This window comes from Somniosus microcephalus, chromosome 3 (genome assembly GCF_052327205.1).
Source record: "Somniosus microcephalus isolate GS21.2 chromosome 3, FLI_Smic_1.0, whole genome shotgun sequence".
NCBI classification, from domain to species: domain Eukaryota; kingdom Metazoa; phylum Chordata; class Chondrichthyes; order Squaliformes; family Somniosidae; genus Somniosus; species Somniosus microcephalus.
The window spans coordinates 96,282,478-96,301,806 of NC_140989.1; positions in this window are offsets into that span (position 1 = coordinate 96,282,478).

Below are 19,329 nucleotides of genomic sequence, written 5' to 3' on the forward strand. Positions count from 1 at the left end.
AAACAGAGCGGGAGCGGAGAGCCAGAGCGGCAGAGTACTTTAAACAGAGCGGGAGCGGAGAGCCAGAGCGGCAGAGAACTTTAAACAGAGTGGGAGCGGAGAGCCAGAGCGGGAGAGTACTATAAACAGAGCGGGAGTGGAGAGCCAGAGCGGCAGAGCACTTTAAACAGAGCGGGAGCGGAGAGCCAGTGCGGCAGAGAACTTTAAACAGAGCGGGAGCGGGGAGCCAGTGCGGCAGAGAACTTTAAACAGAGCGGGAGCGGAGAGCCAGTGCGGCAGAATACTTTAAACAGAGCGGGAGCAGAGAGCCAGAGCGGCAGAGTACTTTAAACAGAGCGGGAGCACTGAGCCAGAGCAGCAGAGTACTTTAAACAGAGCGGGAGCGGAGAGCCAGAGCGGCAGAGTACATTAAACAGAGCGGGAGCAGAGAGCCAGAGTGGTAGAGTACTTTAAACAGAGCGGGAGCAGAGAGCCAGAGCGGCAGAGTTCTTTAAACAGAGCGGGAGCGGAGGGCCAGTGCGGCAGAGTTCTTTAAACAGAGCGGGAGCGGAGAGCCAGAGCAGCAGAGTTCTTTCAACAGAGTGGGAGCAGAGAGGCAGAGTGGCAGAGTACTTTAAACAGAGCGGGAGCAGAGAGCCGGTGCGGCAGTGTCCTTTAAACAGAGCGGGAGCAGAGAGCCAGAGCAGCAGAGTACTTTAAACAGAGCGGGAGCAGAGAGCCAGAGCGGCAGAGAACTTTAAACAGAGCGGGAGCGGAGAGCCAGAGCGGGAGAGTACTATAAACAGAGCGGGAGCGGAGAGCCAGAGCGGCAGAGTACTTTAAACAGAGCGGGAGCAGAGAGCCAGTGCGGCAGAGTACTTTAAACAGAGCAGGAGCGGAGAGCCAGAGGGGCAGAGTACTTTAAACAGTGCGGGAGTGGAGAGCCAATGCGGCAGAGTACTTTAAACAGGGCGGGAGCGGAGAGCCAGTGCGGCAGCATACTTTAAACTGGGCGGGAGGGGAGAGCCAGTGCAGCAGAGTACTTTAAACAGAGCGGGAGCGGACAGCCAGTGCGGCAGAATATTTTAAACAGAGCGGGAGCAGAGAGCCAGAGCGGCAGAGTATTTTAAACTGAGCGGGAGCGGAGAGCCAGAGCGGCAGAGTACTTTAAACAGAGCGGGAGCAGAGAGCCACAGCGGCAGAGTACTTTAAACAGAGCGGGAGTGGAGAGCCAGAGCGGCAGAGTACTTTAAACAGAGCGGGAGCAGAGAGCCAGGACAACAGAGTACATTAAACAGAGCGGGAGCGGAGAGCCAGAGCGACAGAGTACTTTAAACAGAGCGGGAGCAGAGAGCCAGAGCCGCAGTGTACTTTAAACAGAGTGGGAGCATAGAGCCAGAGCGGCAGAGTATTTTAAACAGAGTGGGAGCAGAGAGCCAGTGTGGCAGAGTACATTAAATAGCACGGGAGCGGAGAGCCAGTGCGGCAGAGTACTTTAAACAGAGCGGGAGTGGAGAGCCAGAGCGGCAGGGTACTTTAAACAGAGCGGGAGCAGAGGGCCAGAGCGGCCGAGTACTTTAAACAGAGCGGAAGCGGAGTGCCAGTGCGGCAGAATACTTTAAACACAGTGGGAGCAGAGACCCAGTGTGGCAGAGCACTTTAAACACAGCGGGAGCGGAGAGCCAGAGGGGCAGATTACTTTGAAAAGAGCGGGAGTGGAGAGCCAGAGCGGCAGAGTACTTTAAACAGAGCGGGAGTGGAGAGCCAGTGCGGCAGAGTACTTTAAACAGAGCGGGAGCGGAGAGCCAGTGCGGCAGAGTACATTAAACAGAGCGGGAGCAGAGAGCCAGTGCGGTAGAGTACATTAAACAGAGCGGAAGCAGAGAGCCAGTGCGGCAGAGTACTTTAAACAGAGCGGGAGCGGAGAGCCAGTGCTGCAGAGTACTTTAAACAGGGCGGGAGCGGAGAGCCAGTGTGGCAGCATACCTTAAACTGGGCGGGAGCGGAGAGCCAGTGCAGCAGAGTACTTTAAACTGAGCGGGAGCGGACAGCCAGTGCGGCAGAATTCTTTAAACAGAGCGGGAGCGGAGAGCCAGAGCGGCAGAGTAATTTAAACTGAGCGGGAGCGGAGAGCCAGAGCGGCAGAGTACATTAAACAGAGCGGGAGCAGAGAGCCAGAGCGGCAGTGTTGTTTAAACGGAGTGAGAGCAGAGAGCCTCAGCGGCAGAGTACTTTCAACAGAGCGGGAGCGGAGAGCCAGAGTGGCAGAGAACATTAAACAGAGCGGGAGCGGAGAGCCAGTGCGGCAGAATACTTTAAACAGAGCGGGAGCGGAGAGCCAGAGCGGCAGAGTACTATAAACAGAGCGGGAGCAGTGAGCCAGAGCGGCAGAGTACTTTACACAGAGCGGGAGCACAGAGCTAAAGCGGCAGAGTACATTAAACAGAGCGGGAGCAGAGAGCCAGAGCGGCAGAGTACTATAAACAGAGCGGGGGCAGTGAGCCAGAGCGTCAGAGTCCTTTACACAGAGCGGGAGCAGAGAGCCAGAGCGGCAGTGTACTTTAAACAGAGTGGGAGCATAGAGCCAGAGCGGCAGAGTATTTTAAACAGAGTGGGAGCAGAGAGCCAGTGTGGCAGAGTACATTAAATAGCGCGGGAGCGGAGAGCCAGTGCGGCAGAGTACTTTAAACAGAGCGGTAGTGGAGAGCCAGAGCGGCAGGGTAGTTTAAACAGAGCGGGAGCAGAGGGCCAGTGCGGCAGAGTACTTTAAACAGAGCGCGAGCGGAGAGCCAGTGCAGCAGAGTACTTTAAACTGGGCGGGAGCGGAGAGCTAGTGCGGCAGAGTATATTAAACAGAGCGGGAGCAGAGAGCCAGAGCGGTAGAGTACATTAAACAGAGCGGGAGCAGAGAGCCAGTGCGGCAGAGTACTTTAAACAGAGCGGGAGCGGAGAGCCAGTGCAGCAGAGTACTTTAAACAGGGCGGGAGCGGAGAGCCAGTGCAGCAGAGTACTTTAAACTGGGCGGGAGCGGAGAGCCAGTGCGGCAGAGTACTTTAAACTGAGCGGGAGCGGACAGCCAGTGCGGCAGAATTCTTTAAACAGAGCGGGAGCGGAGAGCCAGAGCGGCAGAGTAATTTAAACTGAGCGGGAGCGGAGAGCCAGAGCGGCAGAGTACATTAAACAGTGCAGGAGCAGAGAGCCAGAGCGGCAGTGTTGTTTAAACAGAGTGGGAGCAGAGAGCCTCAGCGGCAGAGTACTTTAAACAGAGCGGGAGCGGAGAGCCAGAGCGGCAGAGAACTTTAAACAGAGCGGGAGCGGAGAGCCAGTGCGGCAGAATACTTTAAACAGAGTGGGAGCGGAGAGCCAGAGCGGCAGAGTACTTTAAACAGAGCGGGAGCAGAGAGCCAGAGCGGCAGAGTACTATAAACAGAGCGGGAGCAGTGAGCCAGAGCGGCAGAGTACATTAAACAGAGCGGGAGCAGAGAGCCAGAGCGGCAGAGTACATTAAACAGAGCGGGAGCAGAGAGCCAGAGCGGCAGAGTACTTTAAACAGAGCGGGAACAGAGAGCCAGAGTGGTAGAGTACTTTAAACAGAGCGGGAGCAGAGAGCCAAAGCGGCAGAGTTCTTTAAACAGAGCTGGAGCGGAGGGCCAGTGCGGCAGAGTATTTTAAACAGAGCGGGAGTGGAGAGCCAGAGCAGCAGAGTTCTTTCAACAGAGTGGGAGCAGAGAGCCAGAGCTGCAGAATACTTTAAACAGAGCGGGAGCCGAGAGCCAGAGCGGCAGAGTACTTTAAACAGAGCGGGAGCAGAGAGCCAGAGCGGCAGAATACTTTAAAGAGAGCGGGAGCCGAGAGCCAGAACGGCAGAGTACTTTAAACAGAGCGGGAGCGGAGAACCAGTGTGGCAGAGTACTTTAAACAGAGCGGGAGCAGAGAGCCAGTGCGGCAGAGTACTTTAAACAAAACGGGAGCAGAGAGCCAGAGCGGCAGAGTACTTTAAACAGAGCGGGAGCGGAGAGCCAGAGCGACAGAGTACTTTAAACAGACCGGGAGCGGAGAGCCAGAAGGCAGAGTACTTTAAACAGAGCGGGAGCAGAGAGCCAGAGCGACAGAGTACTTTAAACAGAGCGGGAGCAGAGAGCCACTGCGGCAGAGTACTTTAAACAAAGCGGGAGCGGAGAGCCAGAGCGACAGAGTACTTTAAACAGAGCGGGAGCAGAGAGCCAGTGCGGCAGAGTACTTTAAACAGAGCGGGAGCGGAGAGCCAGTGCGGCAGAGTACTTTAAACAGAGCGGGAGCCGAGAGCCAGAGCGGCAGAGTACTTTAAACAGAGCGGGAGCGGAGAGCCAGTGCGGCAGAGTACTTTAAACAGAGCGGGAGCGGAGAGCCAGAGCGACAGAGTACTTTAAAAAGAGCGGGAGCGGAGAGCCAGAGCGGCAGAGTACTTTAAATAGAGCGGGAGCAGAGAGCCAGAGCGGCAGAGTACTTTAAACAGAGCGGGAGCGGAGAGCCAGAGCGACAGAGTACTTTAAACAGAGCGGGAGCAGAGAGCCAGTGCGGCAGAGTACTTTAAACAGAGCGGGAGCGGAGAGCCAGTGCGGCAGAGTACTTTAAACAGAGCGGGAGCAGAGAGCCAGAGCGGCAGAGTACTTTAAACAGAGCGGGAGTGGAGAGCCGGTGCGGCAGAGTACTTTAAACAGAGCAGGAGCGGAGAGCCAGAGGGGCACAGTACTTTAAAGAGAGCGGGAGCAGAGAGTCGGAGCGGCAGAGTACTTTAAACAGAGCGGGAGCGGAGAGCCAGTGCGGCAGAGTACTTTAAGCAGAACGGGAGCAGAGAGCCAGAGCGGCAGAGTACTTTAAACAGAGCGGGACCGGAGAGCCAGAGCGGCAGATTACTCGAAACAGAGCGGGAGCAGAGAGCCAGTGCGGCAGTGTCCTTTAAACAGAGCGGGAGCAGAGAGCCAGAGCGACAGAGTACTTTAAACACAGCGGGAGTGGAGAGCCAGTGCGGCAGAGTACTTTAAACAGAGTGGGAGCAGAGAGCCAGAGCGGTAGAGTACTTTAAACAGTGCGGGAGCGGAGAGCCAGAGCGGCAGAGTATTTTAAACAGAGCGGGAGCAGAGAGCCAGTGCGGCAGAGTACTTTAAACAGAGCAGGAGCGGAGAGCCAGAGGGGCAGAGTACTTTAAACAGAGCGGGAGTGGAGAGCCAGTGCGGCAGAGTACTTTAAACAGGGCGGGAGCGGAGAGCCAGTGCGGCAGCGTACTTTAAACTGGGCGGGAGCGGAGAGCCAGTGCAGCAGAATATTTTAAACAGAGCAGGAGCGGAGAGCCAGAGCGGCAGAGTATTTTAAACTGAGCGGGAGCGGAGAGACAGAGCGGCAGAGTACTTTAAACAGAGTGGAAGCAGAGAGCCAGAGCGGCAGAGTACTTTAAACAGAGCGGGAGCAGAGAGCCAGAGCGGCAGTGAACTTTAAACAGAGTGGGAGCATAGAGCCAGAGCGGCAGAGTATTTTAAACAGAGCGGGAGCAGAGAGCCAGAGTGGCAGTGTACTTTAAACAGAGTGGGAGCATAGAGCCAGAGCGGCAGAGTATTTTAAACAGAGTGGGAGCAGAGAGCCAGTGTGGCAGAGTACTTTAAACAGAGCGGTAGTGGAGAGCCAGAGCGGCAGGGTACTTTAAACAGAGCGGGAGCAGAGGGCCAGAGCGGCAAAGTACTTTAAACAGAGCGGTAGTGGAGATCCAGAGCGGCAGGGTACTTTAAACAGAGCGGGAGCAGAGGGCCAGAGCGGCAGAGTACTTTAAACAGAGCGGGAGCGGAGGGCCAGTGCGGCAGAGTACTTTAAACAGAGCGGGAGCAGAGACCCAGTGTGGCAGAGCACTTTAAACACAGCGGGAGCGGAGAGCCAGAGCGGCAGATTACTTTGAAAAGAGCGGGAGTGGAGAGCCAGAGCGGCAGAGTACTTTAAAAAGAGCGGGAGCAGAGACCCAGTGTGGCAGAGCACTTTAAACACAGCGGGAGCGGAGAGCCAGAGTTGCAGAGTACTTTAAACAGAGCGGGAGTGGAGAGCCAGAGCGGCAGAGTACTTTAAACAGAGCGGGAGCAGACAGCCAGTGTGGCAGAATGCTTTAAACAGAGCGGGAGCGGAGAGCCAGAGCGGCAGAGTATTTTAAACTCAGCGGGAGCGGAGAGCCAGAGCGGCAGAGTACTTTAAACAGAGCAGGAGCAGAGAGCCAAAGCGGCAGTGTACTTTAAACAGAGTGGGAGCAGAGAGCCAGAGCGACAGGGTACTTTAAACAGAGTGGGAGTGGAGAGCCACAGCGGCAGAATACTTTAAACAGAGCGGGAGCGGAGAGCCAGAGCGACAGGGTACTTTAAACAGAGCGGGAGCAGAGAGCCAAAGCGGCAGTGTACTTTAAACAGAGTGGGAGCAGAGAGCCACAGCGGCAGAATACTTTAAACAGAGCGGGAGCGGAGAGCCAGAGCGACAGGGTACTTTAAACAGAGCGGGAGCAGAGAGCCACAGCGGCAGAATACTTTAAACAGAGCGGGAGCGGAGCGCCAGAGTGACAGAGTACTTTAAAAAGAGCAGGAGCAGAGAGCCAGAGCGGCAGTGTACTTTAAACAGAGTGGGAGCAGAGAGCCAGAGCGGCAGAGTATTTTAAACAGAGCGGGAGCGGAGAGCCAGAGCGGGAGAGTACATTAAACACAGCGGGAGCGGAGAGCCAGAGGGGCAGATTACTTTGAAAAGAGCGGGAGCGGAGAGCCAGAGCGGCAGAGTACTTTAAACAGAGCGGGAGCGGAGAGCCAGTGCGGCAGAGTAATTTAAACAGAGCGGGAGCAGAGAGCCAGAGTGGCAGAGTACTTTAAACAGAGCAGGAGCGGAGCGCCAGAGCGACAGAGTACTTTAAACAGAGCGGGAGCGGAGAGCCAGTGCGACACAGTACTTTAAACAGAGCGGGAGCGGAGAGCCAGAGCGGCAGAGTACTTTAAACAGAGCGGGAGCAGAGAGACAGAGTGGCAGAGTACTTAAGCAGAGCAGGAGCAGAGAGCCAGAGCGGCAGAGTACTTTAAACAGAGCGTGAGCGGAGAGCCAGTGCGGCAGAATACTTTAAACAGAGCGGGAGCGGAGAGCCAGTGCGACAGAGTAATTTAAACAGAGCGGGAGCGGAGAGCTAGTGCGGCAGGTTACTTTAAACAGAGCGGGAGCGGAGAGCCAGTGCGGCAGAGTAATTTAAACAGAGCGGGAGCAGAGAGCTAGAGCGGCAGAGAACTTTAAACAGAGCGGGAGCGGAGAGCCAGTGCGGCAGAATACTTTAAACAGAGCGGGAGCGGAGAGCCAGAGCAGCAGAGTACTTTCAACAGAGCGGGAGTGGAGAGCCAGTGCGGCAGAGTACTTTAAGCAGAGCGGGAGCAGAGAGCCAGGACAACAGAGTACATTAAACAGAGCGGGAGCGGAGAGCCAGAGCGGGAGAGTACTTTAAACAGAGCGGGAGCAGAGAGCCAGAGCGGCAGTGTACTTTAAACAGAGTGGGAGCATAGAGCCAGAGCGGCAGAGTACATTAAATAGCGCGGGAGCTGAGAGCCAGTGCGGCAGAGTACTTTAAGCAGAGCGGTAGTGGAGAGCCAGAGCGGCAGGGTACTTTAAACAGAGCGGGAGCAGAGGGCCAGAGCGGCAGAGTACTTTAAACAGAGCGGGAGCGGAGGGCCAGAGGGGCAGGTTACTTTGAAAAGAGCGTGAGTGGAGAGCCAGAGTGGCAGAGTACTTTAAACAGAGCGGGAGTGGAGAGCCAGTGCGGCAGAGTACTTTAAACAGAGCGGGAGCGGAGAGCCAGTGCGGCAGAGTACATTAAACAGAGCGGGAGCAGAGAGCCAGTGCGGCAGAGTACTTTAAACAGAGTGGGAGCAGAGAGCCAGAGCGGTAGAGTACATTATACAGAGCGGGAGCAGAGAGCCAGAGCAGCAGAGTACTTTAAACAGAGCGGGAGCGGAGAGCCAGTGCGGCAGAATACTTTAAACAGAGCGGGAGCGGAGAGCCAGTGCGGCCGAGTAATTTAAACAGAGCGGGAGCGGAGAGCCAGAGCGGCAGAGAATTTTAAACAGAGCGGGAGCAGAGAGCCAGAGCGGGAGAGTACTTTAAACAGAGCGGGAGCGGAGAGCCAGAGCGGCAGAGTACTTTAAACAGAGCGGGAGCAGAGAGCCAGAGCGGCAGAGTACTTTAAACAGAGCGGGAGCAGAGAGCCAGAGCGGCAGAGTTCTTTAAACAGAGCGGGAGCGGAGGGCCAGTGTGGCAGAGAACTTTAAACAGAGCGGGAGCGGAGAGCCAGAGCAGCAGAGTTCTTTCAACAGAGTGGCAGCAGAGAGCCAGAGCGGCAGGGTACTTTAAACAGAGCGGGAGCGGAGAGCCAGAGCGACAGATTACTTTAAACAGAGCGGGAGCGTAGAGCCAGTGCAGCAGAGTACTTTAAGCAGAACGGGAGCAGAGAGCCACAGCGGCAGAGTACTTTAAACAGAGCGGGACCGGAGAGCCAGAGCGACAGATTACTTTAAACAGAGCGGGAGCGGAGAGCCAGTGCAGCAGAGTACTTTAAGCAGAACGGGAGCAGAGAGCCACAGCGGCAGAGTACTTTAAACAGAGCGGGACCGGAGAGCCAGAGCGGCAGATTACTCTCAACAGAGCGGGAGCAGAAAGCCATGTGCGGCAGTGTCCTTTAAACAGAGCGGGAGCAGAGAGCCAGAGTGGTAGAGTACTTTAAAGTGAGCAGGAGTGGAGAGCCAGAGTGGCAGAGTACTTTAAACAGAGTGGGAGCAGAGAGCCAGAGCGGCAGAGTACTTTAAACAGAGCGGGAGCGGAGAGCCAGAGCGGCAGAGTATTTAAAAAAGAGCGGGAGCGGAGAGCCAGTGCGGCAGAGTACTTTAAACAGAGCGGGAGCGGAGAGCTAGTGCGGCAGAGTATTTAAACAGAGCGGGAGCGGAGAGGCAGTGCAGCAGAGTACTTTAAACAGAGCGGGAGCGGACAGCCAGTGCGGCAGAATACTTTAAACAGAGCGGGAGCGGAGAGCCAGAGCGGCAGAGTATTTTAAACTGAGCGGGAGCGGAGAGCCAGAGCGGCAGAATACTTTAAACAGAGCGGGAGCAGAGAGCCAGAGCGGCAGTGTACTTTAAACAGAGTGGGAGCAGAGAGCCACAGCGGCAGAGTACTTTAAACAGAGCGGGAGTTGAGAGCCAGAGCGGCAGAGTACTTTAAACAGAGTGGGAGCAGAGAGCCAGGACGACAGAGTACATTAAACAGAGCGGGAGCGGAGCGCCAGAGTGACAGAGTACTTTAAACACAGCAGGAGCAGAGAGCCAGAGCGGCAGTGTACTTTAAACAGAGTGGGAGCAGAGAGCCAGAGCGGCAGAGTATTTTAAACAGAGTGGGAGCAGAGAGACTGTGTGGCAGAGTACTTTAAATAGCGCGGGAGCGGAGAGCCAGTGCGGCAGAGTACTTTAAACAGAGCGGTAGTGGAGAGTCTGAGCGGCAGGGTACTTTAAACAGAGCGGGAGCAGATGGCCAGAGCGGCAGAGTACTTTAAACAGAGCGGGAGCGGAGGGCCAGTGCGGCAGACTACTTTAAACAGAGCGGGAGCAGAGAGCCAGTGCGGCAGAGTACTTTAAACAGAGCAGGAGCGGAGAGCCAGAGGGGCAGAGTACTTTAAACAGAGCGGGAGTGGAGAGCCAGTGCGGCAGAGTACTATAAACAGAGCGGTAGTGGAGAGCCAGAGCGGCAGGGTATTTTAAACAGAGAGGGAGCAGATGGCCAGAGCGGCAGAGTACTTTAAACAGAGCGGGAGCGGAGGGCCAGTGCGGCAGACTACTTTAAAGATGGCGGGAGCAGAGAGCCAGAGCGGCAGAGTACATTAAACAGAGCGGGAGCAGAGAGCCAGAGCGGCAGTGTACTTTAAACAGAGCGGTAGTGGAGAGCCAGAGCGGCAGGGTACTTTAAACAGAGCGGGAGCAGAGGGCCAGTGTGGCAGAGCACTTTAAACAGAGCGGGAGCGGAGAGCCAGAGCGACAGAGTACTTTAAACAGAGCGGGAGCAGAGAGCCAGAGCGGCAGTGTACTTTAAACAGAGCGGTAGTGGAGAGCCAGAGCGGCAGGGTACTTTAAACAGAGCGGGAGCAGAGGGCCAGTGTGGCAGAGCACTTTAAACACAGCGGGAGCGGAGAGCCAGAGTGGCAGAGTACTTTAAACAGAGCGGGAGTGGAGAGCCAGTGCGGCAGAGTATTTTAAACAGAGCGGGAGCGGAGAGCCAGTGCGGCAGAGTACATTAAACAGAGCGGGAGCAGAGAGCCTGAGCGGCAGAGTCCTTTACACATAGCGGGAGCAGAGAGCCAGAGCGGTAGAGTACATTAAACAGAGCGGGAGCAGAGAGCCAGTGCGGCAGAGTACTTTAAACAGAGCGGGAGCGGAGAGCCAGTACAGCAGAGTACTTTAAACTGAGCGGGAGCGGACAGCCAGTGCGGCAGAATTCTTTAAACAGAGCGGGAGCGGAGAGCCAGAGCGGCAGAGTAATTTAAACTGAGCGGGAGCGGAGAGCCAGAGTGGCAGAGTACATTAAACAGAGCGGGAGCAGAGAGCCAGAGCGGCAGAGTACTTTAAGCAGAGCGGGAGCAGAGAGCCAGAGCGGCAGAGTTCTTTAAACAGAGCGGGAGCGGAGGGCCAGTGCGGCAGAGAACTTTAAACAGAGCGGGAGCGGAGAGCCAGAGCGGGAGAGTACATTAAACACAGCGGGAGCGGAGAGCCAGAGGGGCAGATTACTTTGAAAAGAGCGGGAGCGGAGAGCCAGAGCGGCAGAGTACTTTAAACAGAGCGGGAGCGGAGAGCCAGTGCGGCAGAGTAATTTAAACAGAGCGGGAGCAGAGAGCCAGAGTGGCAGAGTACTTTAAACAGAGCAGGAGCGGAGCGCCAGAGCGACAGAGTACTTTAAACAGAGCGGGAGCGGAGAGCCAGTGCGACACAGTACTTTAAACAGAGCGGGAGCGGAGAGCCAGAGCGGCAGAGTACTTTAAACAGAGCGGGAGCAGAGAGACAGAGTGGCAGAGTACTTAAGCAGAGCAGGAGCAGAGAGCCAGAGCGGCAGAGTACTTTAAACAGAGCGTGAGCGGAGAGCCAGTGCGGCAGAATACTTTAAACAGAGCGGGAGCGGAGAGCCAGTGCGACAGAGTAATTTAAACAGAGCGGGAGCGGAGAGCTAGTGCGGCAGGTTACTTTAAACAGAGCGGGAGCGGAGAGCCAGTGCGGCAGAGTAATTTAAACAGAGCGGGAGCAGAGAGCTAGAGCGGCAGAGAACTTTAAACAGAGCGGGAGCGGAGAGCCAGTGCGGCAGAATACTTTAAACAGAGCGGGAGCGGAGAGCCAGAGCAGCAGAGTACTTTCAACAGAGCGGGAGTGGAGAGCCAGTGCGGCAGAGTACTTTAAGCAGAGCGGGAGCAGAGAGCCAGGACAACAGAGTACATTAAACAGAGCGGGAGCGGAGAGCCAGAGCGGGAGAGTACTTTAAACAGAGCGGGAGCAGAGAGCCAGAGCGGCAGTGTACTTGAAACAGAGTGGGAGCATAGAGCCAGAGCGGCAGAGTACATTAAATAGCGCGGGAGCTGAGAGCCAGTGCGGCAGAGTACTTTAAGCAGAGCGGTAGTGGAGAGCCAGAGCGGCAGGGTACTTTAAACAGAGCGGGAGCAGAGGGCCAGAGCGGCAGAGTACTTTAAACAGAGCGGGAGCGGAGGGCCAGAGGGGCAGGTTACTTTGAAAAGAGCGTGAGTGGAGAGCCAGAGTGGCAGAGTACTTTAAACAGAGCGGGAGTGGAGAGCCAGTGCGGCAGAGTTCTTTAAACAGAGCGGGAGCGGAGAGCCAGTGCGGCAGAGTACATTAAACAGAGCGGGAGCAGAGAGCCAGTGCGGCAGAGTACTTTAAACAGAGTGGGAGCAGAGAGCCAGAGCGGTAGAGTACATTATACAGAGCGGGAGCAGAGAGCCAGAGCAGCAGAGTACTTTAAACAGAGCGGGAGCGGAGAGCCAGTGCGGCAGAATACTTTAAACAGAGCAGGAGCGGAGAGCCAGTGCGGCCGAGTAATTTAAACAGAGCGGGAGCGGAGAGCCAGAGCGGCAGAGAATTTTAAACAGAGCGGGAGCAGAGAGCCAGAGCGGGAGAGTACTTTAAACAGAGCGGGAGCGGAGAGCCAGAGCGGCAGAGTACTTTAAACAGAGCGGGAGCAGAGAGCCAGAGCGGCAGAGTACTTTAAACAGAGCGGGAGCAGAGAGCCAGAGCGGCAGAGTTCTTTAAACAGAGCGGGAGCGGAGGGCCAGTGTGGCAGAGAACTTTAAACAGAGCGGGAGCGGAGAGCCAGAGCAGCAGAGTTCTTTCAACAGAGTGGCAGCAGAGAGCCAGAGCGGCAGGGTACTTTAAACAGAGCGGGAGCGGAGAGCCAGAGCGACAGATTACTTTAAACAGAGCGGGAGCGTAGAGCCAGTGCAGCAGAGTACTTTAAGCAGAACGGGAGCAGAGAGCCACAGCGGCAGAGTACTTTAAACAGAGCGGGACCGGAGAGCCAGAGCGACAGATTACTTTAAACAGAGCGGGAGCGGAGAGCCAGTGCAGCAGAGTACTTTAAGCAGAACGGGAGCAGAGAGCCACAGCGGCAGAGTACTTTAAACAGAGCGGGACCGGAGAGCCAGAGCGGCAGATTACTCTCAACAGAGCGGGAGCAGAAAGCCATGTGCGGCAGTGTCCTTTAAACAGAGCGGGAGCAGAGAGCCAGAGTGGTAGAGTACTTTAAAGTGAGCAGGAGTGGAGAGCCAGAGTGGCAGAGTACTTTAAACAGAGTGGGAGCAGAGAGCCAGAGCGGCAGAGTACTTTAAACAGAGCGGGAGCGGAGAGCCAGAGCGGCAGAGTATTTAAAAAAGAGCGGGAGCGGAGAGCCAGTGCGGCAGAGTACTTTAAACAGAGCGGGAGCGGAGAGCTAGTGCGGCAGAGTATTTAAACAGAGCGGGAGCGGAGAGGCAGTGCAGCAGAGTACTTTAAACAGAGCGGGAGCGGACAGCCAGTGCGGCAGAATACTTTAAACAGAGCGGGAGCGGAGAGCCAGAGCGGCAGAGTATTTTAAACTGAGCGGGAGCGGAGAGCCAGAGCGGCAGAATACTTTAAACAGAGCGGGAGCAGAGAGCCAGAGCGGCAGTGTACTTTAAACAGAGTGGGAGCAGAGAGCCACAGCGGCAGAGTACTTTAAACAGAGCGGGAGTTGAGAGCCAGAGCGGCAGAGTACTTTAAACAGAGTGGGAGCAGAGAGCCAGGATGACAGAGTACATTAAACAGAGCGGGAGCGGAGCGCCAGAGTGACAGAGTACTTTAAACACAGCAGGAGCAGAGAGCCAGAGCGGCAGTGTACTTTAAACAGAGTGGGAGCAGAGAGCCAGAGCGGCAGAGTATTTTAAACAGAGTGGGAGCAGAGAGACTGTGTGGCAGAGTACTTTAAATAGCGCGGGAGCGGAGAGCCAGTGCGGCAGAGTACTTTAAACAGAGCGGTAGTGGAGAGTCTGAGCGGCAGGGTACTTTAAACAGAGCGGGAGCAGATGGCCAGAGCGGCAGAGTACTTTAAACAGAGCGGGAGCGGAGGGCCAGTGCGGCAGACTACTTTAAACAGAGCGGGAGCGGAGAGCCAGTGCGGCAGAGTACTTTAAACAGAGCAGGAGCGGAGAGCCAGAGGGGCAGAGTACTTTAAACAGAGCGGGAGTGGAGAGCCAGTGCGGCAGAGTACTATAAACAGAGCGGTAGTGGAGAGCCAGAGCGGCAGGGTATTTCAAACAGAGAGGGAGCAGATGGCCAGAGCGGCAGAGAACTTTAAACAGAGCGGGAGCGGAGGGCCAGTGCGGCAGACTACTTTAAAGAGGGCGGGAGCAGAGAGCCAGAGCGGCAGAGTACATTAAACAGAGCGGGAGCAGAGAGCCAGAGCGGCAGTGTACTTTAAACAGAGCGGTAGTGGAGAGCCAGAGCGGCAGGGTACTTTAAACAGAGCGGGAGCAGAGGGCCAGTGTGGCAGAGCACTTTAAACAGAGCGGGAGCGGAGAGCCAGAGCGACAGAGTACTTTAAACAGAGCGGGAGCAGAGAGCCAGAGCGGCAGTGTACTTTAAACAGAGCGGTAGTGGAGAGCCAGAGCGGCAGGGTACTTTAAACAGAGCGGGAGCAGAGGGCCAGTGTGGCAGAGCACTTTAAACACAGCGGGAGCGGAGAGCCAGAGTGGCAGAGTACTTTAAACAGAGCGGGAGTGGAGAGCCAGTGCGGCAGAGTATTTTAAACAGAGCGGGAGCGGAGAGCCAGTGCGGCAGAGTACATTAAACAGAGCGGGAGCAGAGAGCCTGAGCGGCAGAGTCCTTTACACATAGCGGGAGCAGAGAGCCAGAGCGGTAGAGTACATTAAACAGAGCGGGAGCAGAGAGCCAGTGCGGCAGAGTACTTTAAACAGAGCGGGAGCGGAGAGCCAGTACAGCAGAGTACTTTAAACTGAGCGGGAGCGGACAGCCAGTGCGGCAGAATTCTTTAAACAGAGCGGGAGCGGAGAGCCAGAGCGGCAGAGTAATTTAAACTGAGCGGGAGCGGAGAGCCAGAGTGGCAGAGTACATTAAACAGAGCGGGAGCAGAGAGCCAGAGCGGCAGAGTACTTTAAGCAGAGCGGGAGCAGAGAGCCAGAGCGGCAGAGTTCTTTAAACAGAGCGGGAGCGGAGGGCCAGTGCGGCAGAGAACTTTAAACAGAGCGGGAGCGGAGAGCCAGAGCAGCAGAGTTCTTTCAACAGAGTGGGAGCGGAGGGCCAGAGCGGCAGAGTACTTTAAGCAGAGCGGGAGTGGAGAGCCAGTGCGGCAGAGTACTTTAAACAGAGCGGGAGCGGAGAGCCAGTGCGGCAGAGTAATTTAAACAGAGCGGGAGCAGAGAGCCAGAGCGGCAGAGTACTTTAAACAGAGCAGGAGCGGAGCGCCAGAGCGACAGAGTACTTTAAACAGAGCGGGAGCGGAGAGCCAGTGCGACACAGTATTTTAAACAGAGCGGGAGCGGAGAGCCAGAGCGGCAGAGTACTTTAAACAGAGCGGGAGCAGAGATCCAGAGTGGCAGAGTACTTAAGCAGAGCGGGAGTGGAGAGCCAGTGCGACAGAGTAATTTAAACAGAGCGGGAGCGGAGAGCCAGTGCGCCAGAGTACTTTAAACAGAGTGGGAGCAGAGAGCCAGAGCAGCAGAGTAATTTAAACAGAGCAGGAGCTCAGAGCCAGAGCGGCAGTGTACTTTAAACAGAGCAGGAGCGGAGAGCCAGTGCGGCAGAGTACTTTAAACAGAGTGGGAGCGGAGAGCCAGTGTGGCAGAGTATTTTAAACAGAGCGGGAGCGGAGAGCCAGAGAGGAAGAGTACTTTAAACAGAGCAGGAGCAGAGAGCCAGTGCGGCAGAGTACTTTAAACAGGGCAGGAGCAGAGAGCCAGTGCGTCAGAGTACTTTAAACAGGGCGGGAGCGGAGAGCCAGAGCGGCAGAGTACTTTAAACAGAGCGGGAGGGCAGAGCCAGTGCGACAGAGTACTTTTAACAGTGCGGGAGCACAGAGCCAGAGCGGCAGATTACTTTAAACAGAGCGGGAGCGGAGAGCCAGTGCGGCAGAGTAATTAAAACAGAGCGGGAGCCGAGAGCCAGAGCGGCAGAGTACTTTTAACAGAGAGGGAGCGGAGAGCCAGAGAGGCAGAGAACATTAAACTGAGCGGGAGTGGAGAGCCAGTGCGGCAGAGTACTTTAAACAGAGCGGGAGCGGAGAGCCAGAGCCAGAGCGGCAGAGTACTTTAAACAGAGCGGGAGCAGAGAGCCAGAGCGGCAGAGTACTATAAACAGAGCGGGACCAGAGAGCCAGAGCGGCAGAGTACATTAAACAGAGCGGGAGCAGAGAGACAGAGCAGCAGAGTACTTTAAACAGAGCGGGAGCAGAGAGCCAGAGCGGCAGAGTACTTTAAACAGAGCGGGAGCAGTGAGCCAGAGCGGCAGAGTACTTTAAGCAGAGCAGGAGCAGGGAGCCAGATCGGCAGAGTGCTTTAAACAGAGAGGGAGTGGAGAGCCAGTGCGACAGAGTACTTTAAAGAGAGCGGTAGTGGAGAGCCAGAGCGGCAGAGTACTTTACACAGAGCGGGAGCAGAGAGCCAGAGCGGCAGAGTACTTTAAACAGAGCGGGAGCAGTGAGCCAGAGCGGCAGAGTACTTTAAACAGAGCGGGAGCAGAGAGCCAGAGCGGCAGAGTACTTTAAACAGAGCGGGAGCAGAGAACCAGAGCGGCAGAGTACTTTAAACAGAGTGGGAGCAGAGAGCCAGAGCGGCAGAGTACTTTAAACAGAGCGGGAGCGGAGAGCCAGTGCGGCAGAGCACTTTAAACACAGCGGGTGCAGAGAGCCACAGCGGCAGAGTACTTTAAACAGAGCGGCAGCAGAGAGCCAGTGCGGCAGAGTACATTAAACAGAGCGGGAGCAGAGAGCCAGAGTGGCAGAGGACTTTAAACAGAGCAGGAGCAGAGATCCAGAGCGACAGAGTACATTAAACAGAGCGGGAGCAGAGACCCAGTGCGGCAGAGCACTTTAAACACAGCAGGAGCGGAGAGCAAGAGGGGCAGAGTAATTTAAAAAGAGCAGGAGCGGAGAGCCAGAGCGGCAGAGTACTTTAAACAGAGCAGGAGCGGAGAGCCAGAGCGACAGAGTACTTTAAACAGAGCGGGAGCGGAGAGACAGTGCTGCAGAGTACTTTAAACAGAGCGGGAGCAGAGAGCCAGAGTGGCAGAGCACTTTAAGCAGAGCAGGAGCAGAGAGCCAGAGCGACAGAGTACTTTAAACAGAGTGGGAGCGGAGAGCCAGACCGGCAGATACTTTAAACAGAGCGGGAGCGGAGAGCCAGTGCGGCAGAGTACTTTAAACAGAGCGGGAGCAGGGAGCCAGAGCGGCAGAGTACTTTAAACAGAGCGGGAGCACTGAGCTAGAGCGGCAGAGTACATTAAACAGAGTGGGAGCAGAGAGCCAGAGTGGCAGAATACTTTAAACAGAGCGGGAGCGGAGAGCCAGTGCGGCAGAGTACTTTAAACAGAGCGGGAGCAGTGAGCCACAGCGGCAGAGTACTTTAAACAGAGAGGCAGCAGAGAGCCAGTGCGGCAGAGTACATTAAACAGGGTGGGAGCAGAGAGCCAGAAGGCAGAGTAGTTTAAACAGAGTGGGAGCAGAGAGCCAGTGTGGCAGAGTACTTTAAACAGAGCGGTAGTGGAGAGCCAGAGCGGCAGGGTACTTTAAACAGAGCGGGAGCAGAGGGCCAGAGCGGCAGAGTATTTTAAACAGAGCGGGAGCGGAGGGCCAGTGCGGCAGAGTACTTTAAACAGAGCGGGAGCAGAGACCCAGTGTGGCAGAGCACTTTAAACACAGCGGGAGCGGAGAGCCAGAGGGGCAGATTACTTTGAAAAGAGCGGGATCGGAGAGCCAGAGCGGCAGAGTACTTTAAACAGAGCGGGAGTGGAGAGCCAGTGCGGCAGAGTACTTTAAACAGAGCGGGAGCGGAGAGCCAGTGCGGCAGAGTAATTTAAACAGAGCGGGAGCAGAGAGCCAGAGTGGCAGAGTACTTTAAACAGAGCAGGAGCGGAGAGCCAGAGCGACAGAGTACTTTAAACAGAGCGGCAGCGGAGAGACTGTGCGACAGAGCACTTTAAACAGAGTGGGAGCAGAGAGCAAGAGTGGCAGAGTACTTACGCAGAGCAGGAGCAGAGAGCCAGAGCGGCAGAGTACTTTAAACAGAGCGTGAGCGGAGAGCCAGTGCGGCAGAGTACTTTAAACAGAGCGGGAGCGGAGAGCCAGTGCGACAGAGTAGTTTAAACAGAGCGGGAGCGGAGAGCCAGTGCAGCAGAGTAATTTAAACAGAGCGGGAGCTCAGTGCCAGAGCGGCAGAGTACTTTAAACAGAGAGGGAGCGGAGAGCCAGTGCGGCAGAGTACTTTAAACAGAGCGGGAGCAGGGAGCCAGTGCTGCAGAGTACATTAAACTGAGCGGGAGCAGAGAGCCAGTGCGGCAGAGTACTTTAAACAGAGCGGGAGCGGAGAGCCAGAGAGGAAGAGTACTTTAAAGAGGGCGGGAGCAGAGAGCCAGTGCGGCAGAGTACTTTAAACAGAGCGGGAGCTCAGAGCCAGAGCAGCACAGTACTTTAAACAGAGCAGGAGCGGAGAGCCAGAGCGGCAGAGTACTTTAAACAGAGCGGGAGTGGAGAGCCAGTGCGACAGAGTACTTTAAACAGTGCGGGAGCGGAGAGCCAGTGCGGCAGAGTACTTTAAACAGAGCGGGAGCAGAGAGCCAGAGCGGCAGATTATTTAAAACAGAGCGGGAGCAGAGAGCCAGAGCGGCAGAGTACTTTAAACAGAGCGGGAGCAGAGAGCCAGAGCTGCAGATTGCTTTAAACAGAGCGGGATCAGAGAGCCAGAGTGGCAGAGTACTTTAAGCAGAGCGGGAGCGGAGAGACAGTGCTGCAGAGTACTTTAAACAGAGCGGGAGCAGAGAGCCAGAGTGGCAGAGTACTTTAAACAGAGCGGGAGCAGAGAGCCAGAGTGGCAGAGTACTTTAAGCAGAGCAGGAGCAGAGAGCCAGAGCGGCAGAGTACTTTAAACAGAGCGGGAGCAGAGAGCCAGAGCGGCAGATTGCTTTAAACAGAGCGGGATCAGAGAGCCAGAGTGGCAGAGTACTTTAAGCAGAGCAGGAGCAGAGAGCCAGAGCGGCAGAGTACTTTAAACAGAGCGTGAGCGGAGAGCCAGTGCGGCAGAGTACTTTAAACAGAGAGGGGGTGGAGAGCCAGTGCGACAGAGTACTTTAAACAGAGCGGCAGTGGAGAGCCAGAGCGGCAGAGTACTTTAAACAGAGTGGGAGCAGAGAGCCAGAGCGGCAGAGTACTTTAAACAGAGTGGGAGCAGAGAGCCAGAGCGGCAGAGTACTTTAAACAGAGCAGGAGCAGAGAGCCAGAGCGGCTGAGTATTTTAAACGGAGCGGCAGCAGAGAGCCAGAGCGGCAGGGTACTTTAAACAGAGAGGGAGGAGAGAGCCAGAGCGGCAGAGTACTTTAAACAGAGCGGGAGCAGGGAGCCAGAGCGGCAGAGTACTTTAAACAGAGCGGGAGCACTGAGCTAGAGCGGCAGTGTACATTAAACAGAGCGGGAGCAGAGAGCCAGAGTGGTAGAGTACTTTCAATAGAGCGGGAGCAGAGAGCCCGAGCGGCAGAGTACTTTAAACAGAGCGGGAGCGGAGAGCCAGTGCGACAGAGTACTTTAAACAGAGTGGGAGCAGAG